This window comes from Bos grunniens, chromosome 8, assembly GCF_055505025.1.
Source record: "Bos grunniens cultivar Pamir isolate PY7600 chromosome 8, Bosgru_T2T1.0, whole genome shotgun sequence".
NCBI lineage: Eukaryota > Metazoa > Chordata > Mammalia > Artiodactyla > Bovidae > Bos > Bos grunniens.
In genome coordinates this window covers 11469251-11488719 of record NC_141172.1, presented here as the reverse complement: position 1 = coordinate 11488719, position 19469 = coordinate 11469251, and the positions used below count along the sequence as shown (strand labels likewise).

The following is a 19469-nucleotide window of genomic DNA, read 5'->3' as shown; positions in this document are numbered from 1 at the left end:
TAAGTTTGTGACACAGTTATGAATTTCTGGGGGCTCACTATTAAAGCAAACAGAACTTCTCACTTAGAGTTGCCTCAACATTAAGGGAAATTGTATTTATAGATTCTCTACCATGCAAGAGGCAGCCAATAAAGCTTGCTACATGTATAATATAATTTAGCACTTCTCAGATTCTATGCCATGGGTATTATTTTAGGCCAAGCCAAGGGACAATCTAGTTTAATCATTAAGCTGATTTTCAGCATGTGAGTTGTATTACATTCAGAAAAATCTCCAAAATTTATGATTGGCTGTGAGGCTGAAAATGTTTTGCCATCTTTCACAGTAATGTCTATGTGCTTTCTCTGTTCATCACTCAATGATTAATATGTGTTATTATTGCCTGGATAATCCCATGGCAGAGGAGACTGGGGGGCTACAGTCCATGGGATCACAAAGAGTTGGAAATGACTGAAGTGACTCAGTATGCCAAAATCTACTTTTGTGCTATGCCCATTTTTGAAATGAAATGAACTGAACTGAAGAACTGTTGAAATCTCTGTAAATAATGAATGTCATTCTAATGAGTATGTTTGAACCTGCTATTTCTACATGATGTAGTCCTTTATTGTTAAAATTTTTATTTTAAATTATGTTGGTATTTACTATTCATTGGTTCTTTAACCAAGAGTTGGTTCTTTAGCCAAAAGCTGGTTAAGGAAAGGAACTGGATTGAACTTCCAAGCAAGATCTAAATTTATCTATTTATCAAAAATATGCAGAGTACATCATGAGAAACGCTGGACTGGAAGAAACACAAGCTGGAATCAAGGTTGCTGGGAGAAATATCAATAACCTCAGATATGCAGATGACACCACTCTTATGGCAGAAAGTGAAGAGGAACTAAAAAGCCTCTTGATGAAGGTGAAAGTGGAGAGTGAAAAAGTTGGCTTAAAGCTCAACATTCAGAAAACGAAGATCATGGCATCCGGTCCCATCACTTCATGGGAAATAGATGGGGAAACAGTGGAAACAGTGTCATACTTTATTTTTTTTGGGCTCCAAAATCACTACAGATGGTGACTGCAGCCATGAAATTAAAAGACGCTTCCTCCTTGGAAGGAAAGTTATGACCAACCTAGATAGCATATTGAAAAGCAGAGACATTACTTTGCCAACAAAGGTTCGTCTAGTCAAGGCTATGGTTTTTCCTGTAGTCGTGTATGGATGTGAGAGTTGGACTGTGAAGAACTCTGAGCACCGAAGAGTTTATGCTTCTGAACTGTGGTGTTGGAGAAGACTCTTGAGAGTCCCTTGGACTGCAAGGAGATCCAAACAGTCCATTCTAAAGGAAATCATCCCTGGGTGTTCTTTGGAAGGAATGAGGCTAAAGCTGAAACTCCAGTACTTTGGCCACCTCATGCAAAGCGTTGACTCATTGGAAAATACTCTGATGCTGGGAGGGATTGGGGGCAAGAGGAGAAGGGGACGACAGCGGATGAGATGGCTGGATGACATCACTGACTCAATGGACATGAGTCTCAGTGAACTCCAGGAGTTGGTGATGGACAGGGAAGCCTGGCGTGCTGTGATTCATGGGGTCGCAAAGAGTCACACACGACTGAGCAACTGATCTGATCTGATGTTAAATCTTAGTTGCTCCTATTTTAAAGTTCTTGTTATCATGAACCTATTCTGTACTTCAAATTAAATCATGTATATAAATTTGCAGGATAAAAATCAAAATATTAATACAGATATAACATCCTGAGCAGGCATTACCACAAATAACAGAATAAATGAGTTAGGGTGCAATCAAAGCAAAACAAAATATGGGTGAAAAAACAAAACTGCATATATACACGAGGGTAAAAGATTATTACTAAGCAATTTTGACCACAATTTTGCAATCAAGGTCATCAGTCAGACTAGCTCTGCTATGCCCAGGTTCATGGGCATGGACTTGAACAAGCTTATGTGCTGCCAATCTTTAGGCCACACAGACAAATCCAATCTGGCCAGACAATGAATTAGTTAAGCATTGTAGAAGCTGGAAAAGTCACAGTTTTATATAACTTGGTTTAACATAATCTGAGTGTACCATTTCTCCTCCAAAAAATCTGAAAATAAAATGAGGCATCTAAAAGCTTCCAGTGGTAAATGACAATCTACTATTCATTAGGAAGTTGATTAGGTTCTGGTCAGATAGGTACTTTTCTGCTTTTTGATAAAACTAAATAAAACCTCTTTTAAAAAACTAAAGAAAAGCCTTAACAAGCATATTCTCTTTATTGAGCAGCTATAATTTGTAGCAATATTTATTAAGCAGCCACATTATGATACAGTGTTTTTAAGTGATTATTGTGTTCACTGTCCTATTCAAATTATGCAGGGTAGAATAATAATTTCCCAATCTATGACATAGTGGGTCAGGGTCAGTGAGTGAGTGAAAGTCGCTTAGTCATGTCCAACTCTTTGCAACCCCAAGGACTATACAGTCCATGGAATTCTCCAGACCAGAATACTGGAGTGGGTAGCCTTTCCCTTCTCCAGGGGATCTTCCCAACCCAGGGATTGAACCCAGGTCTCCACACTGCAGGCCGATTCTTCACCAGCTGAGCCATCAGGGTTGTGCTTAATACTTAAAGTCAGTATGAGGTATATTAAGTATAAACTTTATAACACATCATTGAAGCAGGAATGACAGATAAAGACATATGAGACAGATAAAGACACTAGCATACAGAGTTTTATGTATGTTGTTTGATACATTTTATCGATCAGTAGCAGAACAGTGGCTCAGACAGTAAAGAATCTGCCTGCAATGCAGAAGAACAAGTTTTAATTCCTGAGTCAGGAAGATCCCCTGGAGAAGGGAATGGCAATTCACTCCAGTATCCTTTCCTGGAGAATCCCATGAACAGAGGAGCATGGCAGGCTACAGTCTATGGAGTCACAGAATCAGACACAGCTGAGCTAAGCACACAGAGAACACAGCAAAACTGCTATTTGAAAGGTATGGGGTGTCTAATTCTCAGTTACTCTATACACGAAAGCATTCATGGAGCCAGACCACACTCACAAACAACTACTGGTTTTTAAGGACATTTCTAAAAAAATCTTTAAACTCTTTGAATTCTCCAACTTGCTATATTCATTGTTTTCTAATAAATTTTAGAAAAACTAAATTGCTTGAATAAAATGACTTTTACATAAGCAAAAAAGATTTTCACTAATACTAATTGCCCATATTCCTTTACACTACTCTACTTTTTTCTGTGATGTTTCTAAAAGGTGATAAAATATTTATACCAGAAATAGAGAAAAATAAAAGTCATATGCATTCTAAAATATAGATTACATTTAAAAATCTAATTAGAATTTCATCAAGTTGAAATCAATATAATGTCATTTCTCTTAATTAGTTATTAATTTCAGCTAATGAAAAATCTAAATATTTCCATAGACTTATACATAATTAGAGTTACATACTGGCATTACAAAACTGAAGCTGATAACAGAGTTGCCATATTAAAATAAAATTGATTTTTTCAAATTCATTAGTTTTCTTGTTAAAACAAAATTATTTGATATATGAAAAGATGCTAAAACCACTAACCATCAGGGAAATGGAAATCAAAACCAAAATGAGATACTACCTCACACTTGCACAGATAGCTATTACCTAAAAAAAAAAAAAAAAAAAGTCATACAAAGACAACAAGAGTTGGCAAATACATGGAGAAACCAGAACCTTCATATATTGTTGGAGGAAATTAAAATGGTAGGGGTGCTATGGAAAACAGTATGGAGGTTCCTAAAAAGCTTATAAATAGAATTACCATATGATCCAGAAATCCTGATTCTGGCTATTTGTCCAAAGAAATTGAAAAGTAAGAATATGAAGAGATTAAAAACATGCAGAGATGTTTAAGAACTCAAAGAGAACACAACAAACCCCTCCATGTTCGCTGAAGTACAAGAGCCAAGATGAAGAAACAATCTAATGTCAACTGACAAGTGAATGAATGAAGAAAATGGAGAAGTAAATTCTGCAATATAGACAACATGATGAAACTCAAGGAGAATATAGTAGGTGAAATAAATCACTCACAAGTAGACAAATATTGTAGGATTCCACATACACAATTCCACATATACAAGGTATATCAATTAGTCAAGCTGGTAGAAGGAGAAAGTAGAATAGAGAGGTACATGGGGAGTTGTTGTTCAATGGGTAGTTTAGTTACAAAAACTGAGTAAGTTCTAGAGATCTGTTATATGATATAGTGCCTATAATAACAAGATGGTATTGTGCACTGAGAAAGAGCTCAGGTTAAGTGTTCTTAACACACACACACACACACACACACACACACACAAGGAAGAAAACAAACTCTGGAATGTCTTTGATGTGCCTATTATCTTGATTGTGGTGATGGTACCACAGGTGTTTGCACATGTCCAAACTCATCGAGTTGCACTCATTAAAATGTGCATTATTTGTGCATAAAATCTCAATAAAGCTGTTTTAAATACATCATCAACAAATAAATACATAAGAAAAATCCTCATTTCCATTAAAAATAAGAGTACAAAGAATAACTTGAGACACATCTGAAATAATGATATAGGCTTTACAGTGGGGTAAGACTAAGCATTACTCTTTAGGTGATATTAAGGATTTTGACTATTTTGAAGAGCATTTGGAAGGAACTGGAGAGCACTGAGAGGGAAAAGAAATTAAATGACATAAAATTTGCTTTGTGAAGAGACAAATAAATGATCACTATGATTGCATTAAAAGGAAAACTGAACACAGGCAAAAATTGATGTCGGGAAACTAGTAGAGGTTATACAAGCAATATGTATGGGATGACCTGGCCTGGAAAGGGGAATAATAAGTGTAGAAGGAAATTGAATCAAGATATATTGGTAGGATGACTAAGAGAACTTAGAGATAAATTAGATGTGGGAAACGAGGAGAAAGGAGAAAGTCATTGAATCAAGATATATTGGTAGGATGCCTAAGAGAACTTAGAGATAAATTAGATGTGGGAAACGAGGAGAAAGGAGACAGTCAAACAGATACTTAGACTGTGATTTGCATGACTGGTTGAATGTTGCTGCCATTTACTTAGAAAAAAGTTACAGCAGGAAATACAGGTGTAGAGTGAATGATCATGCTTCTTTTTGCATATATTGAATCTAAAGCTTCCAATAAGAGATTTTTAAGTGGATGTAAGGGTTAAGAAGGACTTCTCTGGTGGTTCAGTGGTTAAAAAAAAAAAAAAAAAGCTGCCTGCCAATGTAAGAGACACAAGTTCGATCCTTGGGTCTGGAAGATCCACTGAAGAATGAAACGGCAGCCCACTCCAATATTCTTGCCTGTGAAATGCCATGGACAGGGGAGCCTGGTGGGCTATAGTCCATGGGGTCTCAAAAGAGTCAGACTTGACTTAGGGACTAAACAACAACAAAAGGGTTAAGACCTCAGAGTTGACACAGGCTAAAAGATATAATGCAGTGAGTCACTGAATTTTTAGGATTAAAGAGTGAAAGGGATATAATTATGGAGAGAAAGCTTATATAAAGAGGAGAGAACCCAGGATCAAATCTTAAAGACCTTGAACTTGTAAGAGATGAATAGATGACAGTGAGTCTGTAAGAGAGAACACTGTGAGGATGCCAAGAGGGTGTGGTGTTACTGAATTTTAGTCAATATGCTATTCTGAGAAGGAGGAGAAAAATCAATGGATGCTGCTCAGGATTCAGAAGAAAGAAATAAGAAAAAAAATATTTTTATTTGCATTGATAATCAAATTGAGAACATAGTTGTCATCCAAACCGAAGTGAGTTGAGCAATGAATGAGGAATGAACTAAAACTGAATCAACTCTTACCCAAAATTTTCTTCAGAGAGAATAAGAAAGATAGGAATTAGCATCTGACACTTTAGTACTGGTGCTTGTTTGTCTCCTGATGCAGAAAGGGATGTGAAAACACTCATGAGCAATACCCAAGAATCAATTTTAGAGGCCGTAGTTAGTAAGTACAGAGAAAAAGTATACTTTTCTAATGTGGTAGGAATAATGGAAAAAATGGAAACAGTGACAGACTTTATTTTCTTGGGCTTCAAAGTCCTGCGGATAATGACTTCAGTCATTAAACTAAAAGACACTTCCTCCTTGGAAGAAAAGCTATGACCAACCTAGACACTGTATTAAAAAGCGGAGACATCACTTTGCCCACAAAGGTCCAGATAGTCTAAGCTATGGTTTTTCCATTACTCATGTATGGATGTGAGAGCTGGACCATAAAGAAGGCTGAACACTGAAAAATTGGTGCTTTTGAACTGTGGTGTTGGAGAAGACTCTTGAGGGTCCCTTGGACTGCAAGGAGATCAACCCAGTCAATCCTAAAGGAAGTCAGTCCTGAATATTCATTGGAAGGACTGATGCTGAAGCTGAAACTCCCATACTTTGGCCACCTGATGCAAAGAACTGACTCATTTGAAAAGACCCTGATGCTGGGAAAGATGGAAGGCAAGAGGAAAAGGGGATGACAGAGGATGAGATGGTTGGATGGCATCACCGACTCGATGGACATGAGTTTGAGCAAACTCCGGAAATTGGTGATGGTCAAGGAAGCCTGGCTTGCTGAAGTCCATGGTGTCTCAAAGAGTCAGACACGACTGAGTGACTGAACTGGACTGAGTGTGAATACTAAGGAACAGAAATCAAAGCAAATCAAAGTTAACGATCTAAGAAGCTTCAGGGACCGGATGTGAACACAGATTTTTTGGCTACTGAGCCCATCCTTAACAAAGGGAAAACAACATAAGATTTTGTATAACATGGGTTCAGTTCAGTTAAGTTCAGTCCAGTTCAGTCACTCAGTCATGTCTGACTCTTTGTGACCCCATGAATCATAGCACGCCAAGCCTCCCTGTCCATCACCAACTCCCAGAGTTCACCCGAACTCATGTCCATCGAGTCGGTGATGCCATCCAGCCATCTCATCCTCTGTTGTCCCTTCTCCTCCTGCCCTCAATCCCTCCCAGCATCAGAGTCTTTTCCAATGAGTCAACTCTTCGCATGAGGTGGCCAAAGTACTGGAGTTTCAGCTTTTGCATCATTCCTTCCAAAGAACATCCAGAACTGATCTCCTTTAGAATGGACTGGTTGGATCTCCTTGCAGTCCGAGGGACTCTCAAGAGTCTTCTGCAACACCACAGTTCAAAAGCATCAAAGCATCAATTCTTCGGCATTCAGCTTTCTTCACAGTCCAACTCTCACATCCATACATGACCACTGGAAAAACCATAACACGGGTAGATGGAATAAAAACACCTGAATGATGCACTTGGGGCAGGTAGGGAAATGTTAGACTCAGAGTCTCAATAATGCTGAAAAAGACTGAAGTCTTTTCAAACTGGAAAACCTTTTGAAAAACTCAAAACTTTTCAAATTGCAAACAAGAAAACCAAAAGATTATAGTAGCAAGATGTAATAGCTGACAAAGATTCTTTTACAGATGAATGAAAGATATGAATTACAGTTACAGACATGTAATCAAGAAAATGGGTAGCTGCTATTAAAAAAAAAAAAAAAAAAAGATTCTCCAAGTAGTACAATAAACATAAATTACTGTGTGTGGAAAGATCCCTGTAGGTAGGCTTATTAACCTGCCAGGTAAATGTTCTTTCAAGAAGAGGGCAGACAGGTAGGAGGTTCTGATTTGCAATGAACTTTCAAGAAATTAGCTGATTGCAAAAGTTGAAGTAATATCTGTAAGTTTCAAGAACCCAGTCCTATGAAGACCTAAAAAAGATCACTTAAATAAGCTGGACTTCCATCATTTTGCATTAAGATTACCAAAATGCCAAGAGGTAGATCTTACTTCTTATCTTCTTTGGTAACATTCTAGGCATCTTCAAGGTAGGGTGGTTTGTCTTGCTAGTAACTCATAAGGGCCACTTCTGTCCTGCAGTTAGTTGTGTTTGGTGAGCAATGCTCCTGAATAATTGCCACCATATCTCTAGAGCTTTGAAACTATCATCAACCCTCAACACAACCACCAATGAGGTGACCTCTGCCAGTTCTCCTGATGTTGCTGCCTATTCTTCCTGAATCACCTGATGCTCTGTTTGCAGGCCTACACCTCTTTTTTCTAGACACTAACTTTTTAAAATGTTGAGTGGAGTGCTACAGCCCAGGGACTCAGGTTCGTATTAATAGCCTTAAAAAAAAAAAAAAAGCTCATACTATCTTCTCACAATAAACAGGTATTTAAAAAGAGGTGAGAGTTCGTGTGAAGCCGTGGTAGGGAGTGAGTAAGTAAAACTCAGTTGTGTCCAACGCTTTGCAACCCCATGGAATACAATCCATGGAATTCTCCAGGCCATAATACTGGAGTGGGTACAGTTCTCTTCTCCAAGGGATCTTCCCAACCTAGGGATCACACCCGGATCTTCCACATTGCAGGTGGATTCTTTACCAGCTGAGCCACCAGGGAGCCCGAAGCTGTGGTAGGATGTATTCAAATACAGTGTTACACTGTCCCAGTGACCAGGGCTTACTCACAACTCCCAGAGCTGCTGCTAAGTCTACGGGCCCTGCCAACACCACTGCCCACTGCAGTGCTTACCTTCTTCTTTGTCCCTCTCCAGATACAACCGTCCAGCCCAGCACTCCACTCCTGAGGAGAACGCTCACCTCCGCATATCAGGTGTGTGGGTTATACCTGCATGGGATTCAAGTTCTTTACCACTGGATTCCAGGATCCTACATAAACTGAGTAATTTGTGCAGGCAATTGTTAAAATATTCTTAAACATTCTGTGAGAGTTAAGAGAACTTTTTTTCCCCCTGCATCAGATAGCCTTATTTAGATTGTCTTATAAAAAAGTAGGCTGTTGCTTCTAACCCAGAATAATTTTTTAAACAATTTTAGCATTTTTTTACTTCTCTTATTAAGCAACATAGCATTAAAACATTAGTAAATGGACATGGAATGCCCTGATTAATTTGATCAAATTTAACTTAATTTTCTTTTTTTTTGGCAAGCTGGTCCTAAGAGGTTAACTGTAAATTAAAATGCCTTCACAAGGTTTTCTGCACTTTATTTATTTTATAAGAAATGCCTAACCCCAACATTTTTTTTTCCTTTTCCAAAGTGGCTAAAATCACACTTTTCCTTTCATGTCTGTGCTACAACTTTGATTTACTGTCAGCAGAAACATGTGGTAAGCTAGGACAGATAGAGAGCTAACCCTCAACACTAACAGATGGAGATGAAAACGCATCCACATGTGTAGTATTTGGTCTCAGCTTCATCTGAGCAGAACAGAATGGAACATTAACTCCAACCTCCTCACCTCACTGATCCTGGGCTAAAGCTTTCACATACAGTGTTGATTTTGAACTCCATTAGTCTTTTATGGCCAGGCTGTGAGAAGATTCATTCTCATGCAAGGCCAGGGACTGGTTGCTAATAAAATCCTACTCCGACAAATAAATGGACTGTAATATAACCTGCTTCAAGGCAGTGAAATCTCAACCACTCAAATATGATCTGCAGAAAAGCAATACACAGCTTACTACTTGTTCCCTCAGCAATTCCTGCCCAGTGTTTCTCTATCCCTCATCTGGCCCCAAATTTCTCCATTAATGAAACAGAAAACTTAGATCATCTGCCAGAATTACAATGTTCTTTTATTTTGATTTCTAAGCTAAGTTTCAAATAGGGTAGCTATTAAATGTAATACAAAGTTTCGGTTTGAGATGCATGAAAAACCTTAAGGATTTGTTTGTATTGTATTAAGTAGCTTGATGGACAGGGAGGCCTGGAGTGCTGCGGTTCACGGGGTCACAATGAGTCAGACACGACTGAGCGACTGAACTGAACTGAAGTAGCATGATGGAGACTGAATCGGGTATACTATGGATTCTCCTTAACAAGCTGAAATGTTGAAATTCTGTTTATTTCATTTGTATTTGTGAACCAAAGTAAAAGTAATATCACTATTGAAGCAGATGAAAGTGAAACTGAGTCACTCAGCCAAGTCTGACTCTTTGCAACTTCATGGACTACACAGTCCAAGGAATTCTCCAGGCCCGAATGCTGGAGTGGGTAGCTGTTCCCTTCTCCAGGGGATCTTCCCAACCCAGTGATGAAACCCAGGTCTCCCACATTGCCAGCGGATTCTTTACCAGCTGAGCCACCAGGGAAGCCCATTGAAACAGACAGTTGTATCTATGTATCCAAAGTTTGTGATTATAACTTGTCAAAATATGAAATAAACAGAGAGTATAAGACAGGTGTAGAGGACTCTCCTGGTGGTCCAGGGGTTAAGAATTCACCTGTTAATGTGAGGAACACAGGTTCAATCCCTTTTCCAGGATAATTCCACATGCCACAGGGTGCACGCCTCAAATACTGAGCCCATGTGCCACAACTGCGGAAGCCTGCACGCCCAGACCCTGTGCTCCCCAACAAGAGGAGCTGTCATAGTGAGAAACCTGCACACCAGAAATAGAGAGTAGCCCCAACTCGGGGCAACTAGAGAAAGACCACACGCAGCAGTGAACACCGCACAGCCAAAAACAAAGAAAGTAAAAAAAAAAAAAAACAGACAGGTGTAAGAAAGAAAGATGATTATGCTGATAAAGACAGGTTAAGAAGACTTTTTAAGAACATCTGATGGAATTTTCTTCCTTGCTTTCCTCCCAGGGATGCCATGAGAATCAAATGTGACCAAGTTAGTGAAATTGTATTGCACATGATAAATCAATAGATAGAGAAAAGCTATTATTTTACCAAATAGAATATGACCAGTCCTTAATAGACATAATCATTCACTAAATTCCAACTTAACTATGGATCTGACACCCTAAAAATACAATAGTATTACAAAAAGAAAAAGTGTCTGAACACACAATTTATTGCTTAGGGAATTTTCATAGTTCTGCATAGGTATAAACAATAATGTTTATCTTCCTGGTATACTTTGCCAAATAGCTCAATTGATACTTATTACTGGTAAGCTTCTTTCTTATTTGTACCACATTAAGGAATCCCCAGGTACCATCTTTTCAGAATTTCACTGTTTGCCTGAGTTCTGAACATGGATTCAAGTTTGAATCGAGTAATTTAACATTTTCTTCACAGAGATATTCAAATAAAGTAGGCTCAGTGAAAGGGTACAACATCAACAAAGTAAAACATCACCAAGTACAAACTCATATGGGTGGAAAACACATAGGAACATAGAAGATGATGTGGAGATTCAGGGAGGTCAATCAAGGTCAGCTTCCTGGGGGAGTGCAGCCAAGAAGGAAGAGGAAGTGGAAAGTTGGGTAACAATGGGGGTGAGGGCATAGGTAGTGATCGTGACAAGCAACATGCATAAAGCAATATACATGAGATCTGTATAAGAGCATCTGATCGCCCTGCATGATAGCTGAACAAGGGGATGAGCCCCAAAGGAGGCTGGTAAAAGAAAAGATGAAGTAGAAATTATCCCCAGGCCTCAAGATCTTAGAACCTTGTGAAGTAAAACAAAATAAGATAAACCATATACATGTGCACACACACATACATGTTTCCTTCAGTTTAACTGAAAAAAAAGTGTAGGACATTGCATATTTTATTTAACATCTCCAAGTCTGTGTGTTCTCAGCTACATCATGAAGGTAATAATAATAATAATAGCAGTCTGGATCATTACAGGGTAGCCATTAGTCACTAGATATTATTACTTAGCAACCATTGAATAAGAAGGGAAGCAACGAAACAGTAATGCAGTGTTTGAAGAAGATAAAGGCGATAGTTTAGAAAATACATTTCTTTCATTTATTTCCAGTTATCAAGTTCCTCAATTGTAACTGAATCACATATGAATCGTAGATCATGGGACTCATTTCAAAGGAAGTTTTTCAAGGGTAGAAACACTGTATATTAGAGAGAAACTAGACGTAGACATTCCAAAAATGTCTTCAAATCTGAGATCATTCGTTTATTTGTGTGACTTCCCAAGTGGCACAGAGGTAAAGAATCTGTCTGCCAATGCAGGAGACTCAAGAGACATAGGTTTGATCTCTCGGTTGGGAAGATTCCCTGGAGTAGGAAATGGCAATATACTCCAGTATTTTTACCTTGAAAATCCCACGGGCAAAGGAAGCTGGTGGGCTATAGCTCACAGGGTCGCAAAAATTTGGACATGACTGAAGAAGCAAGCAAGCATAAAATATTTAAAATTTTTGAACTTCATAAAATGGTCATATTAATGATACTTTCTTGAAAGAGATATGAGAAAAATGAGCTAAAGGACTGAATAGCCATATATATTAAAACAACATTATATCTTTTAATTTCATCCCCTTTCTCTCCCTTAAAAAGCTACAGTAGAAAATGTTACACCATAGACTGTTTCTATTAGTACCATAAAGAAGATAAACTACAGGAAGTAGGGTAAACACTGGACGGCATACAATATTATATATCCTCTCTCTCTCTCTCTCTCTCTCTCTCTCTCACACACACACACACACACACACACACACACTATTTACAGATACAGGTTAATAAACAGAAGGAGAATTGAAAAGTCAGCTCAACACCAAATACACCAACCAGGTCATCGTTCAAGAAACTAATTTTGAATGCATTTTCCTGATATACAATAGAATATTATTCAACCATGAAAAAGGATATTCTGCCATTTGCAACAACACTGGTGAATCTTGAAGGCATTATGTGAAGTGAAATATCTCAAAGAAGACAAATGTTTTATTATTTCATCTGTGGAATCCAAAACTGTCAAACTCATAGTAAAAGAAAGTAGAATTAGGCTTGGTAGGGAACTAGGAGTGGGAAATGGGGTGATACTGGCTAAAAGGTACAAACTTTCAGTTATGAAATGAATAAATTCTGGGAACAACCAATTATCTATTTCCAATTATCAAGTTCCCCAATTGTAGAATCATTTATGAATCACAGGGAATGGGAGTCATTTTACTAAGAAGATTTTTAAGGATATAAGCATTGCATATTAGAAAGAAATGGATAGTCAGGGATGTCTTCAAGTCTAAGATCTATTATTTATTGAGTGGTTCTGTACTAACTCTTAATCTGAACAAGACATTGTACAGTTGTATTTGTAACTAAAATACAGTGCTATAACTATAGTTAACAATGTGTTGGTGGTGGTTTAGTCTTTAAGTTGTGTCCAACTCTTGTGACTCCATGGACTATGGCCCAACAGGCTCCTCTGTCCATGGGATTTCCCAAGCAATACTGCCTTGAAAAAAAGAGAAAAGAACCTACCTGGCCCAAAATTCAACCAATGTGAACATTTAATCTGATGTCCAATGAATATTAACATTCATTAGACTGGCATTATTCTTCAAGAATTTAGTAGCCCTCATCAGAGAAAACTGTTTTTCCTTATTCAAGCAGAAAAGAAAAGAAAAATATCTCCATCAGGCTTTAATAATCTGAAATTTTTGTTCTTTTAATATTTGGCAACATTTCTAAACGTTACTTTCCTGAACTCTGCCCTTAGTATAGGAGGTTTCTGGGAGGGAGATAGTAAACAACATAGAAAATACATGAGATCTTTGTTAACTTCTGTCTCTGGCACTATTCAATATTGTTTTTAAGAAAAGCAAGTTTTGTCATGCTCTACATAGGACACAGAAAAATATTCTTAAAAAGCTATTAGATGATGACTTAGAATACTTAATTAAAGTCATTTATTGTTTATGGTAACAACACTTCATAATTTAGGATTAACTTTTTTGCAAAAGTATCAAATTAACTGGGGTAAAAGATGAAGGGTTATTACATAACGAGCAATGCCTGAATATTACAATCAAAAAGGTGCTGAAAGGTATTGCGTAAACTTCAAAATAAGCTTTGTGTCTTCAAGACTCAATGTTTTGTCCAGGTGTGATGTTAGGCTCAGTATTATACATAACTAAACCTTTAATTTTTAGTTATTCATTTATTATTTATTAGATATTGTGTTGTTATTTATCACACAATTAGTTCAATACAAATTCTTAGTCTCTTAATTCATTAGACTGTAAGTTCCTTAAGAAACTCTCTCTGGGGACTTCCTTGGTGGCCCAGTGGCTAAGACTCTATTCTCCAAATGCAGGGGGCCTGGGTTTGATCCCTGGTCAAGGAACTAGATCCCACATTCCACAACTGAAACAGTCAAATAAATTAAAAAAAAAAATTTAATAAAAGGAAACACACACTGCCTTACACAGCACTGAGTTCACCCTCTGTGTTTAGTTAGTGAACCAACCAATGTACAGGAAGTGACTATTATATGAATCCTGAGGATTAAGAAATTCATGTCTAAGCATATCAGTAAATTATGAACACATGTGGAGAGTAGGCACATGTGTCTGATAAACAAGGAAGAGAGAGAAACTGAAACTAAAAATGTAGTGCTCTGGTAGCAAAAGAATGCATATTAATTAATTAGTGAAATCCTGAATTAGATACTAGATTTTGCCTTGGGGTTTCACACACACATATACACATAGTGTTAGTCATTCAGTCATTTCTCACTCTTTGTGACCCCATGGACTGTAGCCTGCCAGACTCCTCTGTCCATGGAATTCTCCAGGCAAGAATACTGGAGAGGGTTGCCATTCCAGTGTATCTTCTTGACCCAGGCATTGAACCTGGATCTCCTGCATTGTGGGCAGATTTTTTTACCATCTGAGCCACCAGAGAAGCCTTATACACACACACACACACACACACACACACACACACACGATAGTTGAAACTGAGGCATGTTCTACCATATTAAGAATCAACCTTCAGATCAAGTACAGAATAGATCCTGATTCATGCATTAACCCATTTTTTTCATTTAATAATGTTGTGACACATAAGTAAGTTCCCTGGGATCAAATGTTAGAAAAGAGAAAGATTTATAGCAAAAATGTATAACTGATTCACCAGCACTTCTCTTTTCATATTTCTCTTCATTAGGTTCCATATCATGAAGGATTATGGCACTCTCTAGCACTGATCTAATAATAAATAATTTATTTCCCCATGTATTTAAGTGTAAAACACACGCGTTCACCTGGAAGTCTCATGTGCCATTAGCTCCATGTGACCTTTGCCATCACAGCCAGTGAAGTAATTTCTGCTCACGTATTTCAGCTCTCGAGTCAGTCATAGCAGGTTTTCTATTGCTAAGTGTACTCAATGTATATATACTCTGTCTTGCAGGCTCCTTGTGAGAACAGATACTGCTTGTGTACCAGCTCCCCTCCCTACTCCATTAGTAACCTCCGAGTAGCCTAAGAATGCATGAACTCACATTGGGAAGCACTGGCTCACAGATTTATAGACAGAACAAGGACATATTTATGAAAAAGAATCCAGAGATAGTCTGTAAAAGGGATATTGTAACTCTGGCACTTCTAAATCCTAAGGCATAGGATTGTGAAAAAATGGAATACATGTATAACATATCTTCAAAAGATGATATTTTATGTAATGCACAAAATGATTAATTAACATAGTTATAGGTTATAGATGAAAGTTGTTAAGAAAGTAAATTGTAAGAGTTCCCATCATGAGTAATTTTTAAATTTATTTTATTGTGTATCTATGAGATGGATGTTCACTAAATTACTGTGATAATCATTTCATGATGTATGTGTGTGTAGTCACTTAGTTCTGTCTGACTTTTTTGCAACCCATGGATTATAGCCCACCAGGATCCCCTGTCCATGGAATTCTCCAGGCAAGAATACTGGAGAGGGTAGCCATTTCCTTCTCCAGGGGATCTTCCTGATCCAGGGATCAAACCTGGGTCTCCTGCATTGCAGGCAGATTCTTTACCATCTGATCCACAAGTCAAATAATGATGCTACATGCCTTAAACTTACACAGTGCTGTGTGTCAATTACATCCCAATAAAACTGGGAAAAAAGATGACATCTTCTGAATTTGGTTAAATTTTAGAAATTAATGCAACATATTTTTTTTCAACTATATCAAACATGGAGTTCTTCATAAATCCTTCATTTCACTCACCTACTCAAAGTAAGGAAATGACCATTTATTTGGGTGCAAAACAAGGTTATGGTGCCTGTGTAGAAACCACTGTAATGTAGACTCTAACGTAACACTAGATAGTATTCAGACTGTGATGCAATCTTTAAGAAATCATAACCAGGCATTTCTGGTTCTATTTCCAGGGAGAAATACCAACAACCTCAGTTATGCAAATGATACCATTCTAGTGGCAGAAAGTGAAGAGGAACTAAAGAGCCTCTTGATGAAGGTGAAAGATAAGAGTGAAAAAGCTGGCTTAAAACTCAACATTAAAAAACTAAGACTATGACATCCAGTCACATCATTTCATGGCAATTAAATAGGGAAAAAGTGGAAACAGTGGCATATTTTATTTTCTTCACCTTCAAAATCACTACAGACGGTGACTGCAGCCATTTAATAAAAAGGCACTTGCTCCTTCGGAGAAAAGCTGTGACAAACCTAGATAATGTATTAAAAAGTAAAGACATCACTTGGCCTACAAAGGTCTGTATAGTCAAAGATATAGCTTTTCCAGCAGTCATGTACAGATGTGAGAGTTAGACCATAAAGAAGATTGAGCACCAAAGAACTGATGCCTTTGAATTGTGCTGGAGAAGACTTTTGAGAGTCACTTGAACAGCAAGGAGATCAAACCAGTCAGTCTTAAAGGAAATCAACTTTGAAAATTCATTGGAAGGACTGATGCTACAATACTTTGGGCACTTGATGTGGAGAGCCAATGCATTGGAAATGATGCTGATGCTGAGAAAGTTGGAGAGCAGGGAGAGAAAGGGTCAACAAAGGATGAGAGGGTTGGAAAACCTCACCAATTCAATGGACATGAGTTTGAACAAACTCTGGGAGAAGGAAGCCTGGCGTGCTGCAGTCCACGGGGTAGCAAAGAGTCAGACATGACTTAGTGATTGAACAATAAAAAACAACAAAGCAAGCATTCAGTTAACTATGAAATGACAATCTATATCCACCAAATTTTTACATTAAAATTCCTATTTTGAAACAAGAATGCTATCTTAGTTTTTAAGGCTCATTCCCAAGCTAAGTATTTATGAGTATAAATTACAGCATTATACCTCAACCCGATTTTAATATCTAATTGTAGCACATTGGTGTAAATGTGGGATTTAGGAATCAAAAAACACATGTTAGATGTGTTACTACTTACTTTTATTCAATCTGTTATAAATAAATAGAATACCTTGCATGTGATAAAGGGGTTTATGCTCACAATAAAAAAGAAAGAAAGAAAGAAAACTTCTATCTCAGCCCCACAGCCTCCTTTTGCTAATGTAACTACAACATAAGTTCCAGTGGAATGGCCTTACTCTGTAATGGATTCTTCTAACATTCTTCTAAAGTAGAAACTGAACATTGGATCAAGGATGAAAACGGACTTTTCTTAGAGAAAGTAAAGTGTAGTATATATTATTTACGGTTTTTCCAGTATGTGTGCTAAGTCACTTCAGTCTTGTCCAACTCTTTGCAACCCTATGGACAGTAGCCCACCAGGTTCCTCTGTCCGTTGGACTCTCCAAACAAGAATACTGCAGTGGGTTGCCATGCCCTCCTCCCGGGGGTCTTCCCAAACCAGGGAATGAATCCACATTTCTTATATCTCCCTGCATTGGCAAGCAGGCTATTTACCACTACTGCTACCTAGGAAGCCCTTTTCCAGAAGAGATTTAATGAAAATGAAGGTTATATTGGGTAATACAAAGGATGAGACCAGAAGCCTAGAATTCTATCAAAGTAAGATTCATGGTTTTATGAATTACGGAATGCCAGCTCAACCCAACTGTCTCAATGCCCTTGAGCAAAACACTTAAACACTCTGTGCCTTTGTTTATTCATTTTCATAATTAAGAGTTGGATGAGTTGGCCTTTTAGTGCCCTTCCAGATCTAACATTCTATGCTGGACTTTTATCACAATACAAACAACTATTTTCACTCTCCCTTCTCTTTTTGCATTTATGACATAGCAGAACATTTTCTTCTTAAACAATGTGTTGCCATATATGTTAGAGAAAGAGATGGTTCATCATCACAGAAGAAAATAAACTCCATACTGAAAGCAGCTCTTTTAACCGTTTCCTATTTGCCCTTTTCTGTATTTTTATTTCTGTTCCTCTCTAACCTGAAAAGAACCTGATTATAGGAATGAGATGACTAAGCAATTGAAACTAACTCCCAACATGCTCTCCTGAATGCACATCATGCCGAACCTGTTGCTCCTTTTTCTAGATAAGAATGAAGAATTAAGCAGTTAAAATTGGCTGTGGGAAAAGGCAAAGGTGGGATGTTTTGAGAGAATAGCATTGAAACATGTATATTACCATATGTGAAATAGATCACCAGTCCAAGTTTGATGCATGAAACAGGGCACTCAAAGCCAGTGCACTGGGACACCCCGGAAGGGATGCAATGGGGAGGACGGCAGGGGACACATGTACACCCATGGCTGATTCATGTCAGTGTATGGCAAAAACCATCACAATACTGTAAAGTAATTAACCTCCAATTAAAATAAATTCATTACTTAAAAGACTAGCTCTCTACCTGAAAAATCCCCTTAGCAATCCTGCAGACCAATTACACAGGCAAGCTAACACTGAAGAGACAGTCATTCTGTATTCAATGGAGAATGATACGAACCTAACCTTCTGCCTCGATGACCCACTGAGACAATTACTCCCTCGTTTCTTTTTCTTTAAAAATCTGTCCCTTAAAAAACTGGGAATAAAACCACCAACGAGACCCAGCAATCCCACTACTGGGCATACACCCTGAGAAAACCATAATTCAAAAGGCACACGTACCCCAGTGTTCACTGCAGCACTATTTGCAATAGCCAGGATATGGAAGCAACCTAGATGCCCATTGACAGGTGAATGATAAAGAAGTAGTGGTGTATGTATATATCTATATCTATATCTATATCTATATCTATATCTATAATGGAACATTACTCGGCCCATAAAAAGGAACAGATTTGAGTCTGCAGAATTGAGGAAGATGAACCTAGAGCCTGTTTTACAGAATGAAGTAAGTCAGAAAGAGAAAACCAAATATTGTATATTAACCCATGTATATGTAATCTAGAAAAAAGATGTTCTTAGTGAACCTACTTGCAGTGCAGGAGCAGAGACACAGACATAGCGGATGGACCTGTGCACACAGCAGGGGAAGGAGAGAGTGGGGAAAACTGAGAGTAGCACTGGAATACATACACCGCCATGAGTAAAACTGGTAACTAGTGGGAAGCTGCTGTATAAAACAAGGAGCTCAGCCTGGTGCTCTGTGACAACCTAGAGGGTAAGACAGGGGAAGGGGTAGTGGTGGTGGTGAAAAGGAGTTTTAAGAGGGAAAGGACATATGTATACTCATAGCTGATT

At 38.0% G+C, this 19469-nt stretch overlaps 1 long non-coding RNA gene across 35 annotated transcripts in view; it reads right to left on the bottom strand.

The window, feature by feature from the left end:
- LOC147366670 (uncharacterized) overlaps window positions 1-19469 on the bottom strand; it is a 927553-nt gene that overhangs the window by 480620 nt on the left and 427464 nt on the right. For 19 of the 35 annotated variants that reach the window (XR_015168894.1, XR_015168892.1, XR_015168915.1 and 16 more), the window contains one exon: window positions 8629-8724. The exons of the other annotated variants lie outside the window; for them this stretch is intronic. This is a non-coding gene — a long non-coding RNA (uncharacterized LOC147366670). The remainder of the gene's footprint in view (window positions 1-8628; window positions 8725-19469) is intronic. 35 annotated transcript variants of the gene reach the window in all.